Genomic DNA, 18,788 nt, shown 5'->3' on the forward strand with positions numbered 1-18,788 from the left:
ACAGTTGTATTAACAAACGCACCACTGCTCCCCTCTAACACACAGGAGCATTGGTCATCGCTTAAGAACAAGGCCCTTCATTTGTTAAATACTAGATATGGGGTAGGGAACGCACTATTTAGTGAATTTAAAATGATGCGAAGAATTCCCTGGGTTGGTAAATCCCCAAAGGCTTTTATGGGTGATTGCGTGGTCCTAAGCTTTAGGTCTCCGCGATTGGTCCAGGAAATTTTGGAAAGGGCTTGGACTGGTTGCTTAACCAAGGTCGATATCAGTATACTTCCCTTGGGTTTCTTCTATAAGCCGCGTGGTAATAATGCTAGAGGTAGGGGAGCCCTGAGGAATGTCTTTTGTGAACAAGGTACATATAATTATGCGGTCCCTACATGTAATAGGTTTGAAGTATTCTCTTCCTTAGAGGAAATCGATTGACTTGAACACAAATTAAGTGCCATTAATCACACAGTGCCTACGGCCACCTGTATATCAGCTACGCTCAATAACAGTGTATTTTCACTAACATCACTAAATGAAAACAGACTGGATAGATCCACCGGTAACATTACGGTGTGTGAAGAAGGGGATTGCGGCTTATTACATCGGAGTATTACGACAGGTGAGGGGATCCTAGGGATTGTTCATGAACGCCAACCGGGGTCCTTGGTGTGTGAAGTAAATCAGTCTCATTTTGGCCCTGTTTTGAAATTAGTTTCCTGGAATGTAGCAGGGTTATGTTCTAAGATAACCTCAGTAGACTGGGATACTTTTATTGAAGGTCATGATATAATGACCTTCCAGGAAACTTGGGCATTGGACCACGTTTATTGCCAGGGTTTTATAAATTTCTCCAAACCGGCTCAAGGAGGACGGAGGGGAAGACCTGTGGGGGATTGACAACTTGGATAAGGCAGTCTGATTGTTATAGGGTAGACAAACTGTTTATTGATTGCAGGGACATTCTAATAATTAGAATACAGATGTTAGATGTCCCTGATTTGTTGCTTATTAATGTCTATGCTAGGGGTATGCAAGGTGGGAAAGCCTCCCCCACTGTGGCTCTCCTAGATCTGTTTTTAAATGATTATAAGGGTGTAAGCAATAAGATAATAGCTGGAGATTTTAATTGCTCCTTTGAATTCCTTGATGATAATGATGTCAACCTCAGTTATGAGGAGGATGCCCTGTGGAATATACCTCATTTGGATATTCCTCCTCTTAAAAAATGGACTGGGGCAGCCCTGTAGTTAAAAGTGTTTTGCTTGGAACAAGGGGTAAGGGCTGTAAATGGAAGATATCTTTCGGATAGGCAGGGCTCACACACCTTTAATAACGGGTTGCGAAGTAGTCGCATTTACTTTATTTTCCTTAATAAGGAATATTGGCCCTCCCTATTAGATATGGTAGTTTGGGAGTGGGCTGAGAGCGATCGCAACCCATTAGTGCTCTCTATGCAGCTCAAAGGTATTCCCATTATCGATAAGCAGGCGCCGGGATCTGCCTATGTTGAAGTTTACACAACAAATGACGCAAGCAGGGTTAAGTGGACGAAAGTTATTAAAAATGTAGAGTATTTACATCAGATGAGGGAGCTAGTGACGAGTGCATTGGCTACTCTCCAAATTTGTGCCACTCAAGAGGAGGTGAACTTAAAGGTGGCACGGTCCACAGTGAATTGTTTTGTAAGTTAAACGTTTTTTTTACCAACTCTGGCAATCAATTTAAAAGCCGATCTGGCGTAAAGGCTGCCACCTGGTATGGTGAATCATGTAGAGCACCATATAGACTTTTAGCTAGGGCTTTAAGATCTAAAAACCGGGAGGATATAAGAAAGGCTAGGGAGGGGTATAAGTCGGCTCAATTGAAAGCAAAAAGGGAATGGGATGACCAATATTGGGTGGAGCTGCTTAAGGCTTGTACAGGGAGAAGCATGGCTGCTTTTTGGCATCTTGTGAAATGGGGCAGGGGAGATTTGAATCGGGTGCCAGAAAACCATGTACCTCCCGCGCACTGGGTATCTTATTTTAAGACCCAATTTGCAATTACAAACCCCTCCCAGGAAACATTTGAATTGCCACCTTCTGAATCCTTCTTAAATTTTACAAAAAAAGAGGTGGAAATAGCACTTAGATCAGTCCCAAGAGGTAGGGCACCCGGGTTAGACGGTATTCCGGCGGATCTGTTCCTTCATGATATAGATGTATGGGCATCCTATATCCAGCTCCTTGTGAATGCTATCGCTAGTGGAGCAACTATGCCCGATACATGGTCAGGAGCGGAAATACTCCAGATTTTTAAGAAAGGTGACTGTTCTAACCCGGATAATTATAGGCCACTAAGCCTCATTGACTGTATACAGAAAGTTTCTGCTAGAATGGTACTGTGCCGAATCCAAGCCTGGATGGAGGCATTTCACACTTTGTCTCTGCTCCAGGCGGGTTTCCGCTCATGTACCAGCACCATCGACCAGGTTTTTAGGTTTATTTTAGTCTACTGGCGTGTGGTTATTTTAGATGGGGGTACAATCTATGCTGCATTTGTCGACCTTAAGTCGGCTTTTGATCTTGTTCCCCGTGCCAAAATGTGGAGAACCTTTTTAGAATTAGGCATGCCACTAGAAATTTTAGCCTTTTTAGTTACTCTACATGATGCAAATTATGTGCAGGTACGTTGGGACAGTCAAGGAGGTGTTAAGCAAAGGTTTCCCTTTTTTTTTTTTTATAAATATTTTTATTTTCATCATCATAGTAGACACCTAGATACAATAAAACAAAAACATATAGAAATATACATCAACCATATGATACATTCAGAAAGAAGGGAAGAGAACATTTTTTGCATAAATAAAATATGGAGGAGGAAAGCAGCAGTCATAAAGTAAACAAATAATCATGAAGGACCATATAAGCACGAATTAAGATAATCACCAAATAATATAGAGTTATATAATCACGAGGGCACTAGAAAACTTGAAGACTCAAATTTACATAATCACAAAGACAATATAGAGTTATATAATCAAAAGGACATAGGTCGCCAAAGTGCTTCTAATTTGACCAAGGAACGAAGTCCCCTTGTACTTGCCAGGGCAGCCTCTAAGCCATAAGTTTCTTTGATTATAACCCAAAAATCCTCAACCAGAGGAGGTGTGGGGGATATCCAAGCCCTAGCAATAGCTAATCTAGCAGCCGCCATTAAGATTGAAAAAAGACGTGCTATACCTGAGTTATTCTCTTTGCATCCCAACATAATTTCAAGATCAGTCAATGGTTTATCCAATCCAAGTTTTAACTGGAGTAGCTGTTCGATTTTCTGCCAAAAGACCGTCAGTAATGGGCACGAAATAAACATATGTAACAGATCAGCAGCGTACAATCCGCACTTAGGGCAGTATTTTTTATCCCCCACCATATTTCCTTGAGCCCATTTAGCTATTCTAGCCGGCGTATAATATAGCATACAAGTAGTACGTAGTTGCTGGAGTTGCAGATTGATGGAATGCACTGAATCCTTTAAATTAGCTAGTGCTTGTTTAATCATACTAGGAGAGACCACTATACCCAGAGTTTGACTCCAGCGTTCAGCTAATTTTACACTACCATCTGAATTAAAACTAAATAAATGTATGTACATCATACCTATTAACCCCTTCGATGCTCATGACGGAACGGTTCCGTCATGAGCATCGGTTGAGCTGTGCTCATGACGGAACCGTTCCGTCATGACCACGCCCGCGCTAGAACCCTTCAGCACCGCGGGGGAATCCGCGCAGCGCTGAAGGGGTTAAAGACTTGGTCTTTCCTCCATATATACAATCCCAGACATTTGATTGAATGAACTCATCTGCGACAAAACTTGTAGTCAAATAGTCTCTTATTTGCAAATATTTTTAAAAAAAGTTTATCGGTAACTTATAAATTATGCGCAAATTTTCAAATGATTTAATTCCTTTCTCATTATAAATTTCGCCCAAACATGAAATCCCATACTGACTCCAAGATTTGCCAGCCTGATCCTGAAAAATCTCAGGGAGCAATGGATTCCCCCACAATGGAAATTTAGTATGGATTTTTGGTAGTTTACACTTGAGAGACATGTCTCTCCAAATAGCCACAATATCCCTCAGAGTCTTGAACTTGACTCTCTTAAAATAATTTAGATCATTTATTCCATACAAAAACATTACCTCTGATTACCTAAAATAAGCTTAAATAATGGATCAGTCTGGTCCAGACCCAACAAGCAACGAAAACGACCAGTAAATGAAGCCCAAAAATATATTTTGAAATCCGGGAAGCCTAATCCTCCTTGTTCATATGAAGATTTAAGTAACTCAATTGCTCTCCTAGGTTTTTTATAACCTCATATAAAGCTACTACAAATGCCCTCAAGTTTTTTGAAAAATATGTTAGGATTTTCAAAGGAATTGACCGAAACAAATATAAGAATTTGGGGAGTATTTTCATTTTGATTAAGTTACATCTGCCAAGTAATCCCAGAGGAAGCCTATGCCAAATTTTAAACAGCTTAATAGTTGCCTGTAAGAGTGGTGCATAATTAATATCTATGATCTGTTTAACTTTAGCAGTTATTTTTACCCCAGATAGGTTACAGTTGTACACGCCCCAAACGTGACATTTTGGATCCCGACTGTAGTAAGCACTTGAGTTTTATTCACATTCAGCTTATACCCTGAGACATTGCCATATTTCTCAGCTTCGTCTGTGATCCTAATCACGGCCACTCTTGGGTTAGTAGCATAAACCGCTATGTCGTCAGCGTATGCTGTGAGTTTAAGTTTAAAAGTACCAGATACCAACGGATTAATATATGCGCAAGATTGAAGAATGCGTAGGAATGGCTCTATGTATAAAGCAAAAAGTAGTGGAGACAAAGGACAACCTTGCCTGGTCCCACATAAAATCCTAAATGAAACTGATCTAGATCCCATATAAGAAAGATTAGCTTGTGGGTTACAATATAAAGCTTTTACACAGGACTGAAACTGCTTACCTATACCTATCTTTGATAGAAGAGCCCATAAGAATTCCCATCTAACACGATCAAATGCTTTTTCAGCATCTAATAGGATCATACCGAAATCTATTTTCTTTTGCTCTGCATAATCGAATGAGCTAATAGCCATGTTAACGTGAGCAGTAGTATCCCTCCCTAATATAAATCCGTGTTGACTTTCAGAAACTAAATCCGGCATAAGCGGAGCTAAGCGGATTGCCAAAATCTTAGAGAATATCTTTGCATCCGCATTGATAAGAGAAATTGGCCGGTATGAACCACATTCAGTTGGTGGTTTGCCCTTTTTTAGAAAGAACACAATCTGTGTCCTATTCCATGATGCCGGCACCTCTCCACTAATAGCTACATATTGTATCACCCTAGTAAGAGGTAAAAGTATAATCTTTTTGAAAGATTTATAAAACTCTAATGGTATCGAATCGATACCAGTCGCTTTCCCATTAGGCAATAATGATAATGCAGATTCAACCTCTTCTAACAAAACCGTTTCTTCTAATGTGGCAGTTTTCTCATTATCTGCAACTTGAAGACCACAATTATTAATATACCCTAGTATCTCGTCTTGATTAGAGGGCCATGTCAAAGAATATAGCTGTTGATAAAACTGCAAGAATTGATCTAAGATATCCGATGGTTCCGTATATAATATCCCATTTGTTCCCATAATAGAATCAATCTTAGTTTTAGCTTTTGTCTCTGCAGTCTGATATGCCAATACATGTCCTATATGCTCCCCATACTCATACTTTTCTAACCGATGCTTACAATAATTTGCAGCCATTTTTTTATCTTAAATTTTTTTTTACAGCAACTCTTGCATCAATTAAAGAAGAAAACATACTGTCCTGAGCCTTTAGATCCTTATTCTTGACCACCTTCACAGGTTGTCTCTCAATGTTACGCAGATTAAGTAGTAAATTCCCCATTTCACTTTTTTGTTTTCTATTCTGTAAGAAAATATATTTTTGTGTAATGCCACGAACAAACGCTTTCATAGTATCCCACACAGTTATTGGGGATGCGGACCCAGTATTTATTTTAAAAAATTCCTCCAGTTGCTGTGCGGTACTCGACAAGTATTCATTATCTGTCAGCAAGTACCTGGGGAAGGAAAATGGCCTAATCTCCCTATCTTCAGTTTTAACCTGAAAAGAAAAAATAATAGGATTGTGGTCGGAAGTCACCCGGGGCATATTTCCATTTTTGATGCCGTAAGTACGCTATCAGACACCAGGGCCATGTCAATCCTAGAATATGATTTATGAGGGGCCGAATAATAAGTATAGCCCGGTATTAAAGGATATATATGTCTCCAAGCATCCTTAATGAACTGAAGCCTCATCATTTGTAGGATTGCTCTACGTGTTTTACACATTCTTAGGTTGCGCCTATTCCCTGTAGAATCTATATGATAATCTATAAAGCAATTGAAATCCCCCATAATTAGTTTTTCCCCCTCCCAATTTAACAATTCCAAATTGAGGAATTCAAAAATAGCAGGGTCATCCACATTAGGACCATATATGGCACAGATCACGTACTTCTTACGCCCTATATCCAACTGAGCTATTGCCCATCGCCCCCATTGATCAGCCTGTTTTTTAATGACTTTACAATCAAACTTTTTTCTCCCCCCCTTCAACCTCATACTCCCTCCCTGACCCTCACCAAACATACTTCAGATCTGAAAGTGACACCACACCCCGTCTCTTAGAAGAACCCCCCCCCCTTATTAACAGCTGCCGCTGGAAATGGCAGCGCTGCAGAGCCACAGCCCAATAGGTCAACCCAACCCTCCCTTGTTTCTAATCATAAGTCATAAGTCACAATTTCTACAAGTTCTGCACTTCTTTTTGGCTTTCAAGAAAAAAAAAAAAGGGTAAGAAAGAGAGAAAAGAAAAACCAGGGCCCAAAGACACAATAAGCAGATCCCCATTCTATCCCTGTTCGGCAGCTTCTGCCCGCCACTTAGCGACTGCCGCACTTGTTTCCTTTTCTTCTAAGAAAATATAAGTATGACTACCCTTAAGAACTTTCAAACGTGCAGGCTCTTGTAGAAAGGCCTGAGCGCCAAGAGCTTTTATAGGGTCAATAAATTGACGCAGTCTCCAGCGTCTGTCCATTGTAGCCTTACTTAGATCTGATCTGACAAAAAAAGAAAAAGAGTCTACCGAGACCGGGGCATTAGGTCGTGCTTTTGTTGACACTGCCTGTCTAAGTAAGAAGTTCCCAAAGTAAATCAAAAATGGGCGAGGATATTGCCCTCCCTTGTTCCTCTGGGTTAACGGTAGTCTATGGACCCTTTGAAGTTGGGAGTCCCAATCCCAATCAGAGAGATCAGGAAAGGCTTTTTGAAATAGTTTGACCAGAAACCCCCTCGGATCTGACCCCTCCACTCCTTCTGAAATACCAAAAAGTCTGAGATTCTGTCGTCGCTGGCGATTATCAATATCTTCCAGTTTAATTTGTATGCCCGAAATCTGTTCCTCATGTTTTTTAGCAGAAACATCTGTAAGCGCTGATAGTTCTTCAGTAGCGGAAACTCTCGGCTGCAACTCAGTTATATCTTGTGTAAGGCCGCTAATTTTATCAGTCATTTCCCGCAGGGATTGTTGGATTTTGTTATTATCCTCTCTAACCTGCGTGTAATGTAGCTTCGCCTCTTGTCTTTGCTCAGCTAAAGACTGCAAGATCAGAGAAAGTGATGGTGCTGCCCCCTCTTGAAAACCAGCAGTTCCTACCTCAGATAGAACCCTCTCCCGAGTGGCTTGGGTTTCCTTTGAGGAATTCACCTCACTATGACTTGAAGATATAGGCTGTGCTCCTCCTGGAGCACCCTGCACAGAGCTAGCTTCTGATATCACACCCCCATAATGAGGTTTCGTTAGATTATCCTCGACAAAGCTAGCACCTGAAAGTCTTAATGCCATATTTCGCACGCCACCTTTTGCTTGCACCCATTTCCTAAGGGGGCTGTTATCGGAAATAGCTTTTCCTGTTAGAGGCACAGTATGTAGATGAAGTGTACTTTTCTTAGATTTATTTTTAACTTTCCCTTTGCCCTTTCTGATGGTCGATGACTTACTCCCCGTCTGCTCTGAAAGCTCGACTGGTTCTTCTATATCATCAAATGAAGCAGAATCGTTAGCTTCGCTGTTGCCTTCTCCTTCTTGTGTGACACTGCCTTCTGATATAAAAGTCTGAACTCCACCTGCTAACGAAGCCACATTATGCTCCCCTGTTTCTCTGCTTTGACTTCTAGTTTGACTCAAGTCAAAAGATGTGGGCAGCTCCGCTACCTCCTCCTCTTCCTCGTGTCTACTGAGCCCCACAGCGTGCTGTGCTGACAGCAAAGGCTCAGTTAGCAGGCCCCCCCCACCTTCTCCGCTACTTACGCCAGACACATTCACATCACAGTTATTGTCCACTACTACCAAAGCAGTATCTGTTGAGGGAGCAGCAATACTTGATGAAACAATGTTACCGTCCGAGATCGCAGTAAGTAAAGTCTCCGTAACATTGTTGCCAGAAGAACACTTGCCTGCCAAGAGCTCCGGAACTCTCCCTGTTTGTAGTAGGTGCGAAAGCGGTTTACTGGTCGTAATGCCTGGTCTCTCCTTTCCACCGGCACCCGTAAGCAGGCTAGTCTCTCCTTTCCCAGCGATGTTATGACCGGTGCGGGTGCACCGCGGTGTCATTTTCGGCGGCGCCATCCTTCCCCCACGTTCGAGGTCTGAGACAGCTGCTGCAGCAGGAGAGAGACCAGACCAGTGGAATGTCGAGCAACCAAACGAGCAACCAAACGAGCGTCTCGGGAGAGAGCAGTAAGCAGCCAGCAACCGCTCTAATGATCTCCGATCAAATTTCAGAAGAAAAAGCTGCCACATTCGTTCGGCTCTATAGTTACAGAAGACTTCTCCGCGGTATTTCGCTTAAAGCTTCAACATTGTGCGAGTTATTGCAGGGAGTATAGGGAGACCATCAGGCTGCAGCTCTCCGTGGCGGCTTCAATCCGCCATCTTGGTTCTTCCTAAGCAAAGGTTTCCCATAGCTAAAGGGGTTCGACAGGGGTGCGTTTTAGCACCAACCCTTTTTTCATTGTATATTAATAGGGTAGTCCAGTACTTCCAGAATTTCCCCACTGATACTCCCACCTTAGCAGGTCTGAAAATCCCCCTGCTTATGTTTGCAGACGACACCCTCATACTTTCTAAGACTCAGAAGGGTTTACAGTTAGCTTTGGGAAGATTTGAGGAGTTTTGTCATGACCATGATCTCCTAGTGAATGAGGAGAAAACTAAATTTATGGTCCTACATAAGCATAAGGTGATTAATGGAAGAGTAGAAATGAAGGAAGGTATTCTGGAACAGACCCAGTCTTTTACTAATGTGAGGGTAACAATTGGCAGTAAACTTAGTTGGAAGCCTCGGATCAATTTATTAACTCTTAGGCATGCTCAGCTATCAGGTGCCCTGTTGAAGGAGCAGCAATTTTCATATACTAAACCCGTCGCTCCAGTTTTAAAAATTTACAATAAAAAAATTAGTGCCTCGGTCTTGTATGGGGCTGAATTGTGGGGCTTTGAGAATCTTAACCCCCTTATAACAGCCCAAAATAAAATTTTGAGGGCATTGACTGGTCTCCCTCAGTCAACTCCCTTATTGCCCCTAATTTTAGATCTTGGCTGTTATTCTGTCGAAGATACGGCGCAATTCAGACCAGTAGCGTACTGGATGAGATTATGGGTCACCCCGGAACTGTCCCAGTACGCACAAGCACTTTTGGAAGTTAGGGAGGCTGATAGCATGCAAAAAATTACATGGCTGAGATGAGTAAAAATTACCTTGTCAGAGATGGGAATGAGTAGTTTGTGGCAAAATCCCATGAAAAACTCCTTTCCTTCTAAGAGCGAATACAAGGCAGCAAATTGGAATATGATCAAACTGAAGCGCTTCTCTGCCTTAACAGGATCATCTTTATCCAGAGCCTTTTTAGAACATAAACATGAAGTTAAGTATGAAAAGTACTGGGATTTTATTACCCCCAAAAAAGATAGGAAACTGTACCACCAATTTAAGGTGGGATCTCTTCCTACCAATTCATTCGCTAGTAAATGGTTTGAACCACAGTAAATGTTCGTTTTGCCCCACACAGAATGAATCATTGGCACATATTTTATTTTTTTGTCCAGCTTACAAAGTCCCTAGGTATAGATGGCTAAAGCCTGTCTGTTTGATCCTAGGGACTAGGTCAGGCAGCAAAGCTTTAGGATTCTAAAAACATCTACGAATGAAACAATTGTGATTGCCGTTGCCAAATTTCTAAGCTGGATGTTGGCTATATGTGCTAAAGAGAGGAGGCAATGTTAAACTTACTCTTCTTCGAATACGTGTTGGGGGCGATTAATTAGATGTATTGTGTTGCATTGACCTTAATGTATCCAATTGGCAGCCTTTATAGGATCTTATGAGTGTTACGCCAATTATGGTCGGGGTTCTATTTTTAAACATTTTTAGTGAATTGTATTATTTATTGTTTTAAGCACATTCTAACTGTGGACCGGTTATCTTTCTGGTCATCACTTTTTAAAGGAACAATTTTTGCTAAATACTGTTGACTAGGAAAACCTATGAGAATTGCTAATGTTATATTTTGTTGTATTTTGATTTTTTAACCTGGTTTTAAATGGTATTGCTCTTTATGATATTTTATCGAAATAAAGACTTATTGAATTGAATTGAATTGACAAGAAATGAAAGGTTAGCGCACTTTCCTTTTTTGGGGTTAAAACTGAACAGTATTATAAAAGACTTAACTTGCAACCCGGACTCATATTTGTATTCGGCATTTCAAATACGGATAAACCGCTACTGGGAGATCAGCGCATATAGGTACAAATATAGAACCAAAATACAAAGAGTGCATGTTTCTTTATATTACCAAATAAACAAACTTCTTACTTTTGTACATATCACAGTGGCTGCAACAAAAAAGCCTAGTGCAGTCAGATTCTGGAAATTTTGGACTTCACTTATTGATGAAGCGCATAAGAGACAATTTAGAGAGAAGAGGTTCTTGTGAGTGTTATAATGATACTATAAATATATATATATATATATATATATATATATATATATATATATATATATATATATATATATATATATATATATATAAAACATATTTAATTTTCAGAAAAACACACAATCACTGGATGATGTCATCAGTGATGTCCTCAGTGATGTCATTTGAGATGTCATCAGTGATGTCATGAGTGATGTCAGTGACCATGTCATGAGTGATGTAATATGTGACGTCATCAGTAGTGCATTGCGGGCGCGCGAGTTATAGTTAGCTGAACTAACTATAACGGGGAAATTTCATTGGTTTTTTACGAGTGAAATGTCCAGCTAACTATAACATGTGTGAAACCTTTGGTTTTTTCATTGAATTTCTAAGGTTTTTTAAATGCTAATTCCTAACTATAACGTGTGTGAAACCCATGTTTTTTTCAGTGAATTTGCAAGGTTTTTTAAATGCTAATTCCTAACTATAACGTGTGTGAAACCCATGGTTTTTTCAGTGAATTTGCAAGGTTTTTTAAATGCTAATTTTTTCTTTTTTTTTCTTTTTTTTTTTACATATTTTTATTTTAATTTTCTATCCTTTTTTAAAGACTATGGTTAAATTTAAAAAATTCTACAATATGTTTTTTTTTACCATTTTTATAAAATAAACAGGTAAGATTTATTAGTATAACATATTTGTTATTTTTTTCCTTATTTGTTTTTTTTAATTTTTTTTTTTAACGTGCGCGTACGGTAAGCGCACGTCTTGCTTTCATTACGTTAGATTTCTACGCTGTTTGCGTTCATTTACGCAATTTGCATAGACGCACGTCATGCGTGCACAGCGCGTAACGCGTACGCTGCACGCGCACGTTATGCGGAAGTGAAGGGGCGTGCCTGTTTTGCGCATGCACGCGTGCGCGTGTCTTTTTTACGCGCATGCGTACTTTTGCCGTAAGCGCACCGTAAGCGCTCCGTAAGCGTAATGTACGCGCACGGTAGGTCATGTGATCAAGAAACAAGACTTTTGATTGGTTTTTACTACTTTCAGTTCTAGAACTCTCCTACACCACACCCATTCCCCTCATTTCTGCTTGTGATCCCTTAGGAGAAGGAGCTGGGTTGTCTTTGTGATACGATGGCAGAACAGCAGAGCTCTTCTGAGAGTGAGGCTAGCAGCACTACCTTGAGGCAGAGAAGGAGGAAACTAAAGACCTCTTTCATATGGGAGTATTTTACTTTTCCAGAGAACAAGAAAAAGGTAAATGCACCCTTAGTGACTTGTAAGCTGTGCAAGCGTGTACTTTCAAGAGGGAATCCCAACAAGAAGTATTCCTTCAGGAATCACACCATGTTGAGACACCTTAAAGATGTACACGGAAGGACACATGCTCGACATACTGAAGGTAACCCTTCAGTAAGTCAACCAAGCACATCCACAGCAGCTCAGCCTGGTCCATCATCTGCAGGGCCGAGTCCATCTTCGGCAGGTCAGGTGAGCCCTTCATCTGTGGGGGGAGCATCTCCTTTTTCTCGTCCTCTGGAAATCAACCCTCGGTTTCTGAGGGTTGAAATACGGTGCGCCACTTGTCATGATCTAATTTGTCATAGGGAGACCAGTATTTCCCTAGTGAACAATAAAATAGATCAGCACATTTGTCGTACCGACTAATATTCCCATTCTTTCTTTCCTCTGTCCCTGCATGAACACAACGGCTCTTTTAAGAGCCAACCTTACCTTTTAACTTTTTTTTATATATTTTTAAAAACTTTTTTAAATTTTTTTTTTACCGTACGCGTAATTTTTTTTTTAAAAAAAAAAAAACACTAAAAATCAATTATCACATTACAAGGTCCTTGAGAGACTACAATGAAAAACTGAAAATGTGATTGTGGAGAAGTGGAAAAAAGGGACCATGAAATTTTTGACTTACCATACCCACTCAAAAAAATATTTATTAATTTAAATTTAATTTTATTTGCTTTAAAAATGGTTCTAGTTTTCGAACATTTTCTATCTCAATCTGAAAAAAAAGAAAAAAGTATTATTATTTAATAAAACATTTTATAATACAGTACACATATTTACATATTTTTCAAAAAAATGTTTTGCCTTTTTTTTGCTGTTTTCAGAATATATTGCATTTCACTATAAATTGTGAAAGCAATTGCATTCATCATTTAACAGCGGGCAAAAAAAAAATTAACAATCTCAAAGATTGTTTTAAAAAAGCCCACAGTCTCTTTTTGCATAAACATAACTTTATAGAAATGCATAATATTCTTAAAAAATATCATCTAATATCAATACTTATTTCTTTAAAATACCGTCTGATATTTTTGTTTCAGAAGTATAATCAGAAAAATATATCTCAAATAACTCCACAATACATCTGGTTCCATTTCCTTTAGGCCAAATAGTAATTTTAAAATTCTTTTTGATTAAATTTCCAATGGTAATCCAATAAAAATCTAAAGTTTAAATTGTACAGATCTCACCGATTGTCTGTAACATTTTGGTTTCCAAAAGATTAATTAATAATTAAATAAGTCCACAATAGAATTGTTTACCTTTCCGCATGGCCAAATAGTAATTTTAAAAATCTTTTTGGAATAAATTTCCAATGGCAATCCAATAACATTCCAAAATTTAAATTGTGCAGATGTTACCGATTTTGTCTAAATTTTTGGTTTTCCAAAGTTTCATTAAAAATTGAAAAAGTCCACATTACAATTGGTTACCTTTCCATTAGGCCAAATGATAATTTGAAAAATCATTTTTTTTGAAAATTCCAATGGTAATCCAATAAAATGGTAAAATTGTTTTGTACAGATGTTGCCAAATCTCTCTAAAATTTAGGTTTCAGGAAGATTAGATAGGAATTTGCTAAATCAAAAGGCAAACGTTGCTTAAAAATCAATTGGGAATCATTACACAGTGTCCAGCCTTTTTCACATTTAAGATAAACTGTGTAATGTCCAGAAGTTACAGTAGGTCCTTCATGGAAAATTATTGCAACTGTTACAAAAGTTTGTCCTGAAATTGATAATTGCTGTCCTGTAAACTTCTTTATTAAAGTATCTAATTTTGAACCATCAGCTTTACAGCGTTGCATCATTAAAATTACATATTGTCCGTATTCCTTTAAAATTAACGTTGTAAACATGTCAGATTGACACTCACTGCATTCCATGCTATGATTAGCATCTTTAACTAATTTAGCAAAAGTGACTGTTTTACTTTCTGGCAATGTTAAATAAATAAACCTTTCAGAATCAACATTAGAGCCACATATATTATAACAGTTTTCACAACTATGTTCCCATTTATAAGAGATACCAAATAAATTTTCAATGGGAACCCCTTCTTCATCCAGTACCTGAAGAAAAAACATCAAGAATTCCTGTGCGTCTTGCTGTACATTTTGAGAAAACTGTGTTCGTCCTGAACATACATCTAAAAGGTTTCTAATTTCAGTAGCACTTTCTATTTGAGTTTTATCATTACTCAGCTTTTGAAAAAGGAGACTCAACTCAGAACAGAATCTTTTTCCCTGATTTACTATTATCTGCTCTTGCACACTTTCCAGATAAAATGCAACATTCAGCACTACATTAGCGTAGCAGTTGACACCAGAGCTATTTTCAAAATGACATCCTACAACCTGTTCTTCATTTTCCTTTTTCTTTTTGCTTGCAATTACATCACTCCTCTTTTTTTTCCTCCTCTCTACATCTTCATTACAGATATTCTCATTTCTCCTTTTACGAGAAACTACACGTTTCTCCAACACAGGATACTGACCTAAATGAGGAGCATAGCTTCTTCTTAATCTATTATACTCCTTTACACAATTTGTATCAGCACTAACTTTTGAGTCATCAAAGTCTATCATGAATAAACCTGATAATGTTTTCACCCGTGACAAAGCAACATATGCCATACCTTCTTTGAACACAGTTGAACCAATGTTCACAAATGCACAATCTACAGTCAATCCTTGAGACTTGTGAATAGTTACAGCATATGCTAGAGAAAACGGAAACTGCTTCCTACGTACATATAAGTCTTTCACAAGCATGAAACGAACTGAACAACGACAAATGTCTTTAACTTCTTCTATCTGATCAAAGTTTATTTTTAAACATTCAATTCCATCTTTTTTCTGATAATTAATAAAACCCAAAACTCTTCCCATAGCTCCATTAACTAAACCTTTTTCAACATCCAAATTTCTCCTTAAAAATACTCTACAGTTCATGCAAACATATAGATTTTTTTCTAATCCAGCTGTTTTGGAAATGTTCTTCTCTAGTGAATCCAATTTATTTTTCAGTGTGCCTGTTAATGTGATAGTAATTCTTCCATCCTCAATTTTGTCCACTGCTTCCAATTCTCTGATATCTTCCTTTTCCAATTTCAAAAGCTCCTCATTGAATATTGAGCATTCACGTAGAGTTGGCATTAAGCAGATGACACTTTTCTTTTCTGCAATGTTCTTGTATATCTTCTCTGCAACTATTTCTTCCTTTGGAAATAAATTATGTAGCAACCGACTCTGTAATGCTTTTGTGCCAGCTTCAGTGAGTAGTCCAATTCTGATATCTTTCAGAATACTTCCATATTCTTCATCGTTTGCTTGCCTCATATTAGTAGTAAGTTCCTTGTACTCAAAGAAGGACCAAATATTTGCATTACCAATGCTTCCCAATGACTTCTTTGTGTCTTCATGTGTCACAGTATTAAACACTGGCTGTCCTTTAACTGGAGTAAGCTGTAGAAGATCCCCAAAAACTATGACATGTTTTCCACCAAATAACACGTCATAGTCTGTCCTTAGAATTTGCTGCATTCTTAAATGCACAAAGGCAAGCATTAAGTTTGATACCATGCTCACCTCATCAATAATGAGAACTTGCATCTTCTTCAATACTCTTGAAACTTCCAAGCATGCTTCTCCAGTTAGCTTGTTGTATTGTATTTTGTTCTCATGCTCCACTGGTAACATTAGCAAACGATGTAAGGTGATTCCTTTTATGTTATAGGCTGCTAACCCAGTTGGAGCAGTAACCACACAAGACAAAGTAGAATCCGTTTTTTGCTGTAGGTAGCTTCTGATGACTTTTATTAAGAAACTTTTTCCAGTTCCAGCTTGTCCACTTACATACATCCTGATTGGTTGAAATGATGTGCATGAGCACTCTCTTTTTTCATGTAGAAATCCGTGATCAATTTTGTTTCTGATCTCTTCATAAATTTGTTGCTGCTCTTCGTTCAGTTGTCTTTCCAAATTTTGTAAGTCTATAAATTCTTCTTGAGCTTGATTCATAGCCGTTTCCACTTCATTCATGGCTATTGATGCTTCATTTTCAACGATTGGTTGTCCTAGGGGATCTTGACTGAGTGTTCCTGAACTTTGGCTGTCCTGAGAACTGTCTCTAGCTACTTCTGCTGCAATTGTAGTTTCCTGTTCAATTTCTTCATTTAACATTTGCAGATAAGTTGAGAATGTACTGCATTGTATGCTGTCTTTGCAAGCATTAAAAGAATCTTCATAGCTTTGAAATTCTCCCAGTAGTTCATCCTCTGTACGCCATGGTTTAAACAGCTGTAAAAGAGCCAAGTAGTAAAATTCCTTTTTGTCAGTACTGTCGCAACTCAGCTTCCTGTGATTTATCAAACTTCCTTTTGTTTGCTTCACCAAACATCCTTCCTCACCAATGACTTTATATTTTCCATTGTTGATGTCTTCTGCGGCTTTCCGTGAATAAATGTAGTTCTGCAGCACTTCATAGAGACACATGTTCTCCAGATGATGACTTCTCTTGGGATAATATGTGTCCAACATGTTTGATTTCAAAATATCTGTACTTTCTGGGTCATTCTCGGCCAAATATTCAATTTCTCCAACAGATTTCAGTACTCGATTTCTCATTGCTGCAAGGCCTAAACTTGCCCAAATTATTCTTCTTGATTTCGAGTAGAGACTTGCAAAAGATAACCTATCTGAACATTCGTAGGATCCAATTTCTCGATGCGATAACATCTTCAAACTGAAACTGTACAGCTTCTTACTGACAGTTTTCTCGTGAGAAATCTCTTCCCACATTTCCTTCAATTCTGTTTTTTCTGATTTCGTAATGTAAGACGTTACATATCGAGCAACAGCAATGGAATTGTCAGCTACATACTGTATATCCGATTGATGAATCTTCGCAAAATTTTCCAAACTTTTGGCCAGCTCTGGTCCACTCATATCCTGAAAATTTCACGGTGATTTGTCAAGCGGGGGCAGAGAAAAAAGGGGGGTCCCAAAACGCGTTTTTCCCATGCATTTTCCCTGTTGACGCAGCTACAGCCCGAACTGCTGTACGGAATTACACCAAATTTGGCAAAAAGGTAGTCCTCAGTTCAGACTCGTGCCTTTTGCTTAAATGGTGTAAATCTGTTCAGTAGTTCCTGAAAAAATTAGAGTTAAAAAGATAGATATATCTGGGCGGAGTCTAACCACACATCTCATCGTGAGATCTGATTGGCTGTCAGTACTTCATCCACGAAGTGTTGGCAGCCATCTTGGGACCAATATACATGATAGCACCTCATTAAAAAGCATTGCAGTTAATAGAAGGTTTTAAGACTTTAGTTACATTACAAATCATTTGTTGATGGTACCATACTCATTTTAGGAATTGTGGTGTGTTCTAAGGTGATTTTACCATGTGAAAAAGCCTTCTGCTGTGATACCATGAATCATGTTTGAGAGCAAACTATTTTCTCATGCTTTTCCTACATAGGTTTGGAAGGTGATCAATAAGCTAAACTGAGAGCATATTTTCTGTAAATTCACATTATCTTTCTCAGTCATGTGAGAATGAAGTCTGACATTCTCAGTAAAACATGTACATCCACCAAGGGCAGAGACTGTCAGTTGATTCCTTTGTGTTCTACTGCAGCTTCCCAGAGTGTTCTAAAGAACAACTAGCGCGCTAACAGTACTACTTATGACAAACGTATGGCAAACCTGAAGCCATCTTGATTGGAATAAAGTGGTAACTCTTAAAACATTTAATTTAAAAAGGAACAAAATGAGGGGGTTCACTTTGCCATAGAAAGTATGATTAGTGCTGCAGAAAGAAAAATTAGGGCACATTTTGAGTGACTTCTCAAATCCTCTTCTATTTCATTAAAACATTCTGACATGCAGACTGAAACATGCACTTTCAAAACCAGCAGCAGACTTCCCTGGTGAGCAGTAGCTTTACTACAGTGATCTAATGAGCAACTAGAGTGCTAACATTCAGAATTTATGGCAAATGTGTGACATATCTGAATACCTTCTTGATGGAATCAAAGTAAAAAACTGAAAGCATTTCCTACAGAGGAGACTGTAGTAAATTAGGAAACTTCATAACAAATAAGTCTCCCAAAATGGCCACCAGAGACAAAAGAGCCCAAATGTAGTCCAAATATCACCCAGATGTAGCCCAAGTATAGCCCAATGACAGAATGTCCCAGAGTGTTCTTAAGAACAACTAGAGCGCTAACAATCTTACTTATGACAAAAGTATGGCACACCTGAAGCCATCTTGATTGGAATAAACTGGTAGCACTTAAAACATTTAATTTAAAAAGGAACACAATGAGGGGGTTCATTTTGCCATAGAAATTATGATTAGTGCTGCAG

The sequence above is a fragment of the Triturus cristatus genome, chromosome 11 (assembly GCF_964204655.1).
Source record: "Triturus cristatus chromosome 11, aTriCri1.1, whole genome shotgun sequence".
Classification (NCBI taxonomy): Eukaryota; Metazoa; Chordata; class Amphibia; order Caudata; family Salamandridae; genus Triturus; species Triturus cristatus.